Below are 10,442 nucleotides of genomic sequence, written 5' to 3' on the forward strand. Positions count from 1 at the left end.
ACAATCTCACGGTGCCTATCTGGATGGTCCCTCTTTGCCCTTTGAGATGTCAGTGGATACAAGAACCAGAATATTTTCCTAGTGTGGTTTAGGGGAAGGTCACATATGTGTTTTAGGACAATGACCTGGTAAAGCCTACTGTCAACCTTAAGACACTGGCAGAAGGTCCTGGAAATACAGCAGGTCAGCTGTTTCATGTCATTTACCATAGCTACATGAGATCGACACGCACCAATCCCAAGATTTACTACTGTTCTTGTTAAAGTCTGGCACCCTGCATCATAATTAATATGTTCATTTCCTCGGCTTATATGTCCATGTTATTTGCAGCACCTTAAAGTCAGTCGAAATTAAAATGTGAAAGAAAAATTTTGCTGCATGTTTCTGACTGCCAGTAACAGCAATAAATAAGTAATAACACTTTAGAATGTAGGTTTACGTAAGTGAAAATCCCAATCTTTGCTTTGGTAATAGACTTCATTCTTTTCTTCCTAAGATTGAAACTCAGCAAAATCTTAACATTGTGTCTAAGTAGATGAGAGCCAAGGTTTTCTTAATGTCCCCATAAGGAAAATGGCTTTGGAATGAAGCTTAATTGAAACATTAGGATACATTTTTGGAAACTGAGAACTGCGCTTGAGTTCTCTGCTTAATTAATGTGCTTGGATTTCATGTTTTCAGTCTATTCAACAATATTTAATCAATAATTAGCTCTTCTCAGAGACATTTGCTCTAATGAAATGCTTTACTTGACTGTAAAACAACTCTCGCTGTTTGGAAACCTTTCCAGAATAGCTGCTCTATGCTGGTGTCAACTTCTTTCTCCTTCATTATTTTCCGCTTTCACATGAACACAACACATCCCAATGAAAGAGCCTCTCTATTTATTGTCTTTGCTAAATGCGTATTGGCAGAGAAGACAACAGAAACTCTCTATAGCTGAGTAACAGAAACTCAGATGACTCACTGAAAGTGACAGTTATATACGGGAGATAGGTGTGTTTTGTGTGTAGAGAAGCAACTCACTTCAGTAAGTCATCCTCTGAGCTTCCTGTGGGTGGTGCATTTTATACGTATCACTTTCAGATTTGTTAAAAACTATCTCTCGAGCTAGCTAAATCACATGAACTATTTGAATTGCTTTCGGAGAGTGCCACAGACTTGTGGTGGCAAAATTGTATTTCCATGACCCAACAATTCCACTCCCAGGTATACACCCGAATGAATTGAAAACAGGTACTCAGACAAATACTTCTGCACGAGTGTTCATAGGACCACCATTCACAACGGCCAAAAGATGGAAACAACCCAAAGTCCATCAGTGGGTGAATGGATAAACAAACAAAAAGTGGCATAGCCATACAATGGAATATTATTCAGCCATGAAAAGACATGAAGTACTGATTCATGCTACAATGTGGATGAACCTAAAAAAATAAAATTACAGTAATTGAAAGAAGCCAGACACAAAAGGTCACATGCTGTACGATTTCATTTATATGAGCTATCCAGAATGGGTAAACACATAGAAACAGAAAGCCGATTGGGAGTTACCAGCCACTGAGGGGAGGAGGAGGAGCTAAGGAGTATGAGGTTTCATTGTGGGGTGAGGGGAGTATCTTGGAACTAGAAAGAGGTGGTAGTTGCACAGCACTGTGAATGTACTACATGACCCTGAACCGTTCTCTTCAAAATGGTTAATTCCATGCTAAGTGACTCATCTCAAAAGAAAAAGAAAAAAAAAAGCCCCATAAGAACCCTTATGTCCCAGGGCTTCTGATTAGTGGTTGTAAAAAGTAAGAGCAGAATGTTGGTAGATAACTTGGACATCAAATGCCTTTGATTTGAAGTGGGGGTGACGCGTTCAAAGGATTTGATGTGTCTCCCTGATAGGTCACCCCCATCCCCATATCCACTGCACTATTTTGACAAGGCTAGTGCCAGAACTTCTGTCCTGGGTCAGCTCTCGGTGGATTCTGTGGCAAGGGAACATCTGTCATCACTACCATGCTGCTCCTTCCCTGGGGTGTCCCTCTCACGGTGTCCCATGCTCCATGAACAGTGTGTGGTTCGAGAATAACAAGGACACTTGAGCAGAAGTGTTTCCCAAAGTGTGATGCGTGGGATCTCGGCCCCACTGGGTGGTCCTCCTTCCAAAAGCGGCTTCTGTGGTCAGAGGTGCTGGAGCTTCATGTTGCCCATTCCCACGTGAAGGAATCTGAGGGTACCTCATCAAGAAACCTGGTGAGTGTCCCAAGTGTCCCAAACCTCTGCAGGCCGCAGAACCCCTTCGATGTGGCAAGTGTATTACCTAGCATGTGGGCAAGGCTGCTCTGTGGGGACAGACTGGCCTTGGTTTTCTTAGGATGATTATTTAGTTCTTGAAGAATCAAAGTCACTGAAATCTTAAATTACTCAGAAAATTGAAGACAAGCAGTGGTGTGCTAGCTAGATGTTATGTATTGGTTTAATATAATTTCAAAGTCACTTGTTTATGACTTAAGTTGTTTTGATCCACTTGCTTATGACAAAGACAACAAAAACGTTATTTTTAGAAGGTGATTTGGTATAGGAGTAAGTTGTGTCAGGATGTTATCTTCTCATCTGTTGTTGGTCAGAAGCCCAGCTGCTGAGGGGCCTGCCTCATTGGGGGCTTATCGGTAACATATAGAGAAGCAACTGTGGCTATATTAGTATTATGTATAGTGTTAGTATTATATATAGTATTAGTATTACATGTAGTATTTAGACTAAATACTGACCGTTTGTGAGGACTATTCAAGAGTTTCAGTCTGGGCAAGGCACGCTTTGCTGACCTAGCTCTCCGAAGACAGCATTAGCTCCTGTCTTGGCCAGGTGACTCCTCGTGGACAGTGGCAGTAAGCCATGCAGTGGCCCCTCAAAGGAACCATCCTGCCCACCAACATTGGCACCGTTGTTCCTTAGCAACGTGCTCTAGCAATAGGGACTTTTCATTTTGTGCTGGCAGCTAGAAGTTAGCTCAAGGCTGGTTAAAGCCAGCTCTCCTGAGCACCTACCTGTAGGAACAGGTATACCTCAGCTCTAAATTTTGAATTTATCCCTTTCACTTTCCCTTGCTTGGAATAATAGTGTAATTAATCTCTCATCGCTTTGGAATATGGTATTTCTTTATTGGCTCATTAAGAGACATTATCCTATATGCTATTGGCTTGTGACAGTCCTGTGTTAAATAAATGGCTGGCAAAGACAAACTCAGTCTCTGAGCATAATTTTGTCATCCAGAACAAAACATTAGGAAAGACAGAATTCTAAATCCTCGTTCTGGTTTGCCACTGCCTGGCTTGGTGGGTGATAACCTTTTACCACAAATTGAGGCATCGCAACGTTATATGACTTTGCTGGTTAAATATTTGATAATCAATTTGAAACTGCAAAGTTACGTATTTTACATACCCATCAACCACCAGCCTCTATCAAATGCAATAATGGTTACAAGCTGGTGAAAATAAGAATTTGATTGCAAACCTGTGAGCAAGTGTGATAGATTCCAAAATTCTCAAACTGGGAAAAGATTTGGCTCTTTGGCTCTTTGTATTTCTCATCCTTTTTACTTTGTTCCTTCTTATTTCCTTTAAGATTGTCAAAGCAGTTTACAAGCGTAATAAAACAGGTTAGGCAACTTCATGGAAATATGCCTAATCCACACTGGTGACAGTGGCAGGTGTTGTTAGGCCAGTAGCTTCTTGAAACAAAATGCTTGAACTTACTCATTAAAACATTTTCATAAGTGTCAGTATTGATTTACGTTTCCTGCTACAAATGAGAGATCTTTCCAAATTCCAATTTGGGGGAATCTGTTGGCTTAGCAATTTATACTCCTTTGTATAATATGATTCTCCATACTGTCATGCAATTAAGAATTTTCTCAATATATATATAATCACTAACGAATTGATAATGACAAAGTGGATGACTGCATTTGGCTGTTTCAAGTCCTTCTGCCAATCTGGTTTAGCGTGTACCATATCTGATTGTCTCCTGAGCTGCTCCAAGTGAGCAAATAATAGTAAATACCTGTCTGGCAATTATATAAGGGATGTGTCCTAAGTTCTCAGCCAGGTGTCAGAGAGGAAGGTTTAGAGCTAATAGGGAGACCATTTTTAGGAAGAATATTTTCCATTTGGCTTAGAAATTACAAGAAATTAAAAATATTCTCAGGAAGAAAAAAAATACATTCTCAGGAAGAAACTTAGAATACATCCTCTTTTTTTCTTGAATTGAGTTCATCCACTCTGTCAAAAATAATCTTATTTTTGTATAATTGTTTTGCATCTAACTTTGCCAGCCTGTCACTGCCTCGGGAACAAAAGCAAAAATGAAGTCAGACACACACTGAAACCCAACGAAATCTTGGTTAATATTTATATTAGCAAATTGAGATTAGGCTAGCGGCAAAAGATAGCAACTGTGCGTAGGTTTGGTCTGCCTGCAAAGACTTGTCTTACTTTCTTTGCCTGGAAAACTCTTATTTATACGCCAAGATCAAACAAATCTTACCTCCTCTATCAAACCATCCCTAACTTCCAGGTAGATGCAGTCTTCTGTACTTATAATACTTGATTTACACTGATTCAACACATATTTATTGAGCGTTTACCATGTGTGTCAGCAGGCCATTCTGCTATCCCTCCACACCACAATATTCATCTTTTTCTTCCCAACACCAGTACGCGCCTGGTCCATTATTAAGTAGGCACTCAGTAATGAGTTGCTAAATAATCGAATACCCGAGCGAGTGAAAGGGTGGATACGTGGGTGGTTGGCCTCTGTTGTGCAAGGTAGAAATGGCATCCGTTTTGCAGCGAAGTTTCAGTTTCCCAGTTTGCAAACAGAACCAGTGCAGAGAGAAGTTAAGCTCCCAAGGAGAGCAGGATCTATCACTCTTCAGAGAGACACAGTGACTTGATTCCTGGAGGGCCTTTGGGGTTTAAAGAGACCAGGGCTATAAAGCGGTATAACTTTAGGAAGGAGCGATTGTAGCCTGGCCCCCTCTGTGTGCAGGATCTCCACCTGTTCTGAGATAAACACTGACGGCTGGCTAAATCAGGAGGATTCTCAGGGCTGCCCTGCTAATGCCCAGAGGGAAGAAAGAGAGACGTAGGGAGGGAGGGAGAGTTTGAGAGAGAGGAGAGAGAGAGAAAGAAGAAAGAAGAAGAAGAAGAAAAGAAAAGAGAGAGAGAGAGAGAGAGAATCGGGGTCTGGACTAGGAAGAAATAATAATGCAAAAGCTCCAGCATTCATGGGATAAACAGGAACTCTGGACATGGACAATAGACTAGTGGATTCTGAAGGGGAGGAGAAGTGGAGATGGAGTAAAAGGGTCAAATATGTGTAGTGACAGGAAAAATCTAACTATGGGTGGTGAACACACAATGTAATATGTATGCCTAACTGTTGACTTGTACACTTTAAACTTATTGGATTTTGTTAACCAATGTCTCTATTAAAAAAAAAGAAAAAAGATTGTGGGTTCCCCGCTTACTGCAATGTGCTTGTTGCAGAGTATATAAAGCTTGTTGGTTTTTCTCTTATACTGTCCTGATATTGTATCCCCCTTCATAAATAATGTGCTAGTCTCTACATAGCTGTTGGAAATCATTTTTGACAGCAGGAAGTACTTTCCCAAGATGTGTCTGAGTCATCCTAAGCCCTGAGCTTACTCATCAGCAGTTTGCTGATATGGACAGTCTCAGGCTGGCTCAGACAGGTTGCAATGCCTATGAACTTCTTACTTGAGATGAAGGTTCATTACGTGAAATCTGATCTAGTTTTAACAGCAAATGTGATTTCGGTGGTTGGGTTTGAAATAAAGGAAGATAGACAAAAAAGAAAAACATCAATCTTTCTCGTGTTCCTAGTCAATGCCCTTTCCTATTTTCTGCATGGCTCTTCCATTCCCTCGCCAGTCTCATTAAGTCACCTCGTGGTCAGCAGATAACATCTTTCGTATTTTAGTTTTACAGATTAAGGTACATCGGGCATATATCTTCTCTCCTTTCCAAACATATTGTCTTTCCCTGTCCTCCAGTTTCCTTCTGATGTAGAGAAAGAGTTGGTATTAGTTTTCTATAACTGTGTAACAAATTACCCCAAAATGAGGCACTTAAAAGAAAAAACATTTATTATCTCACGGCTTCCACGAGTCGGGGATTTGAAGCAGTTCATCTGAGAGGGTCTTCCATGAGGTTGCAGTCAAGATGTCAGCTGGGGCTGCACTCATCTGAAAGCTCGACTGGGGCTAAAGGACCAGCTTCCAGGATGAATCACTCACATGGCTATTGACAGGGACCCTGAATCCCTCACCACGTGGGCCTCTCCACAGGATTGCTTGCATGTTCTTATGAACTATCAGCTGACTTCCCCCAGATTACGGGATCCAAGAGAACAAGCAGGAAAGAAGTCACGATGCGTTTTATAACTTACTTTCAAAGTTGCATCTTGTCACTTTCACCACATTCTGTTAGTTGGAGCTGAGTCACTAAGTACCACCTACACTTAACAGGAAGGAAATTAGGCTCTACTTTTGAAGGAAGGGTATCAAAGAATTTGTGGACATCTTTTAGAACCACTATAGAGAGATCACTCTTCCTTTCCAGGGCTTATTCCTTCACCTATAAGCTTGATCCTATCCTTTCCCACCTGGACTTAGCTAATCAATTATGATCTCCCTTAATCTCTTAATAGTAGATCCTATTTATTGAGCATTTAATATGTCCTGGCTACTGGGCCAAGCACTTTGTGTGGATAATCTCTCCTGATACATACACTCCATAAGGTAGGGAAATGATCACCGTACTTTTACAAATAAGGAGACCAAGGCTCAGAAAGTTTACCTGAGATGTCCAATGCCAGGTAAGCTGTAAGTAGAAAAGTTAGTGTATAAATCCAGCCCTCACTGTCTCCATAGCTGTGTCCCTCTCCACATACCTATTCTACACTGCCTTGTGTAGACCTTTAATCTCTGCCTCTCCTAATCAGCTTCTTAGCTTTCAAAGAAGTTCAATTCTTCCTTATATAAAAATTACCCTTCCTTCAATCCTTCCTTATCTCCAGCTTCATCATCCCATCACCACAAATTTCTTGAGATAGTCATTAGCATACAGTTCCTACTGCAACACCTCCCATCTGCCGCAGTTCACAACCATCCAGTACTGTACCTATCAATTTAGTGAAAAAGATTTCTCTAAGGCAACCGATGGTGTCCTAATTTCCAAACCCAATGCATTTTTTTCAGCCCACATCCTGATACATTTCATCAATCTAAGGCATATAATTTTCTGAAATTGGGATGTCTTCCCATCAGCAGTGCTTTGTATTTTTGATAAGATAAATTTCTTTACTCCTCTTTACATTTCATGTCACGGCTCAGTCCCTTCCGGAAACTCTCCATTCCTGTGCCATAGACGTGCCTGTGAACAGGTTTTCCACCTTCCTCTCTGATAGCTCTATAAATCCTCATCATCGGACAACCCTCACGTAGTGGCATAGATAATTTGGTGGTGAGTCCCTTTTTTCCCCTTATTCACTGGGGTGTAATCTATTACAGAATCTTCCATACCACTTATATGTTAATAACTCCTAATTTCTGCTCCAGCCCCCATCTTTCCTTTTAATTAATTGCTTATCTGCTGTGTGTCCTACAAGTACCACAAACTCTGTTTATTCCAAACCTTAACCCTTTTCCAAACCAACTTCTTCCTAACTTAGATGTTGTCATCACCGTGTCTCAGAGATGTCAAGACTCGCTTAAAGCACAGCTGACATTTATTCATGTATAAGGGAGATCAGTCATATATCTATTGTCATCAAATAGACAAAACAGAGTTTATAGAGGGAAAACCTTCAGTCAGCGGAACTCTTTGTTTTGTTTTGTCCTTGGGCTTGCTGATCGGCTGAAAACTATCAAGGAGACAATTTGCACCCGAGCAGACTGCATTGGAGTCAGGGTAGGCAATTTCAGTTATTCATGAGTCTTCCAAAAAATCTCGTGACTTCAGCTATAGAGTAGGTAGGTGGTATGTTCATCTTTGATACTGGCGGCTGATATCTTTCCTTTGGTATCTCTACCATAGTTAAGCTGGGTCTGCCCTGTTTCATTATAATCCCTCACCTCTTAGGGTCAGGTGAAGATCCAAGACCATGATTGGCCTCAGTGATTTAGTGTCTTTTTGCTACTGTATCTTAAGATAATAACTCATAGTAATATTTAAGCAGCTGGCTATCAGACAGTGGAAGAGCTCAATAACTATGAGAACAATCACAAATGAAAAAACGAAAAGCAAAAAACACTTGGAACTAGTTTGTATCCAGTTTCCTAGGTGGCCTAGGAAACCAGGAGAGTAAGACTCATGTCTTTTTTTATCTGTGATATTCCTTGAATTCCTTTGAGTTTATATAGAATTCAGAAATAGCCTCTAATGACTGGGGGGCCTAAGGTTCAGTTAAGACATACAGATCCGTTGGTGGATCTTGTTAGAGGGGCCTAAAGCCAGAGGGCGAATTCATCGATTGGGGAGTTGACAGCCATTCCAGTTGTTTGAGAAAGGGGGCTTAAGGGATCGAAGACTTCGTAGGAAAGAAGACAGCCGACAGAAAGGCAAAAAGGGCTGTGGCAGTCATTTTACAATCTAATACCTTGGCCCACACAAAGGAAAGTGTAGAAGTAATAAAAGAAGGACACAGGTAATAAAATATAAGCCCTAATCACGGATCCTAATCTGGAAATAGTGGTAAAAACTGTCTATACCTTATGTCATCTTCTTGATCCAAACATCTTGGAGTAGCTGTCTACTTCCAGAGCTGTGTGCTTCTAAAAGCTTTTTACTGAGCCTTGGGGTTATATATCTTCAGCAGGACTGGATGTCCCCATGGGAGAATCCCTGACACGTTTACCCTGGGAAATCCTCAATCCATGAGCATATACCCGAGAGCTTAAGAGCAATATTTGTGGTTAAAAATACTTGCTATGACCTTCCCAAGGCTAATGTCTCAGTCTACCCAGTTTCCTGGATTTTCATCCTGTAGAAATGTGTCTGATATTGTCTCTTTCTAAGTACAGCTTGCACCTTTTGGGCATGTGATCGCGTATATTTTAGTTTTGACAATGGCTGACAGGATTGGAATGTAACAAGGTAAAGTCTGTTGGAGAAGGAGTTAATCTGAGACTCATAGGTCTTCCTATATGAATTTCACACGGTGAGAGTTTGAGGTTTTGTGGTGTACATCACATGATCCTTAGGGCAAAGGGTAGAACTTTAGACCAAGAAAGGTTAAGCTCATCTAAATATTTGGACAGTTTTGGTTTTAAAATGTTATTAGTTTGTTTTACTTTTCTAGAACTTTAGAGAGAATATGGACAATGAAGTTTCTGTTTTATTTTAAGCTTTACACAGTTCCCAAAGTATGAAATCTGTGAGTTCCTCCTTCCTAGTGGAAAAACAAAAATCCTATTTTTTTTTTAAATCAGTTAAAGTGTTATCCTTTTAGCAGAAGAAAGCTTTTTCCCAACAAGCAAAATGCAGGCTATTACTGAAACATATTTAAAGCTTTGCCACTTGGTCAATAGAATGAATCCATTTGTAAATATTCAAGTGAAGCTTAAGGTGGGATTCTGAGCCTTGCCCTAGCTTTACAGTTTTTACTTGGATTTTGATGCTTATAGATAAGGGAAGTTTTAGTCACCTAATGACATCAAATAATATCCCCCCAACCATGGTTTTGTATTTCAGACAGATTCATTTTTAGCATCACGAATGATGCCGTAAAACAAATGAGATAGTCTGTAGGTGTACTAGGGAGCCACCAGGTGGCCATCATGGGAAGTCCAACACCCAGAGTTGTGCAGGAGAGTTTTGCTTTTGTTTTTGTTTTTCATTTAAGTATAGTCGGTATATAATATTACATTAGTTATATTAGTTTCAGGTGTACGGTGCATGAGAGTTGTGATATACTCACTATCTTTTCCCCCCTGTAGGAGCAGATCATTGTACATGAATAAATACCTCTGGATTGATGACATATTAAGTAACTCTCCTTATAATAACAGTTGTGGGCAAATCAGCAAGGGCTGTTTGTTTTGCTTAGTAGATGCCTGGGGTGTTTCCTTTAGCTTCAAAAGTATTATTAGTATGTATTTATAGTAGTATTTAAGAAGTATTTTTAATAGTATTTTAAGAATAATATTTCCTTCAGATGCCGTTTTGTCTCTAATAAATTATTGATTCATTTTTGATTCAGGTACTTAGGGAAGTTAGAAAACCCATTTGCTTTCATTGCATGCCAAAATTTTGACTGACGCAAAGGCATATCCACTATCGGTGAGTGGTTTTGAGTTCTTAAATCTTTTAAAAAGGTGGCATGCTCTCGATAAGAGGCCGACAGTCCTGAAGTCACCACTTATA

General features: G+C 40.2%; 1 long non-coding RNA gene across 1 annotated transcript in view; it reads left to right on the forward strand.

Moving 5' to 3' along the window:
* Positions 1 to 10,442, forward strand: part of LOC120602409 (uncharacterized) — a 29,091-nt gene that overhangs the window by 7,627 nt on the left and 11,022 nt on the right. The window contains exon 3 of the long non-coding RNA XR_005652745.1: positions 10,279 to 10,358. This is a non-coding gene — a long non-coding RNA (uncharacterized LOC120602409). The remainder of the gene's footprint in view (positions 1 to 10,278; positions 10,359 to 10,442) is intronic.

The sequence above is a fragment of the Pteropus medius genome, unplaced genomic scaffold (genome assembly GCF_902729225.1).
Source record: "Pteropus medius unplaced genomic scaffold, Ma_sr-lr_union100, whole genome shotgun sequence".
NCBI classification, from domain to species: Eukaryota; Metazoa; Chordata; class Mammalia; order Chiroptera; family Pteropodidae; genus Pteropus; species Pteropus medius.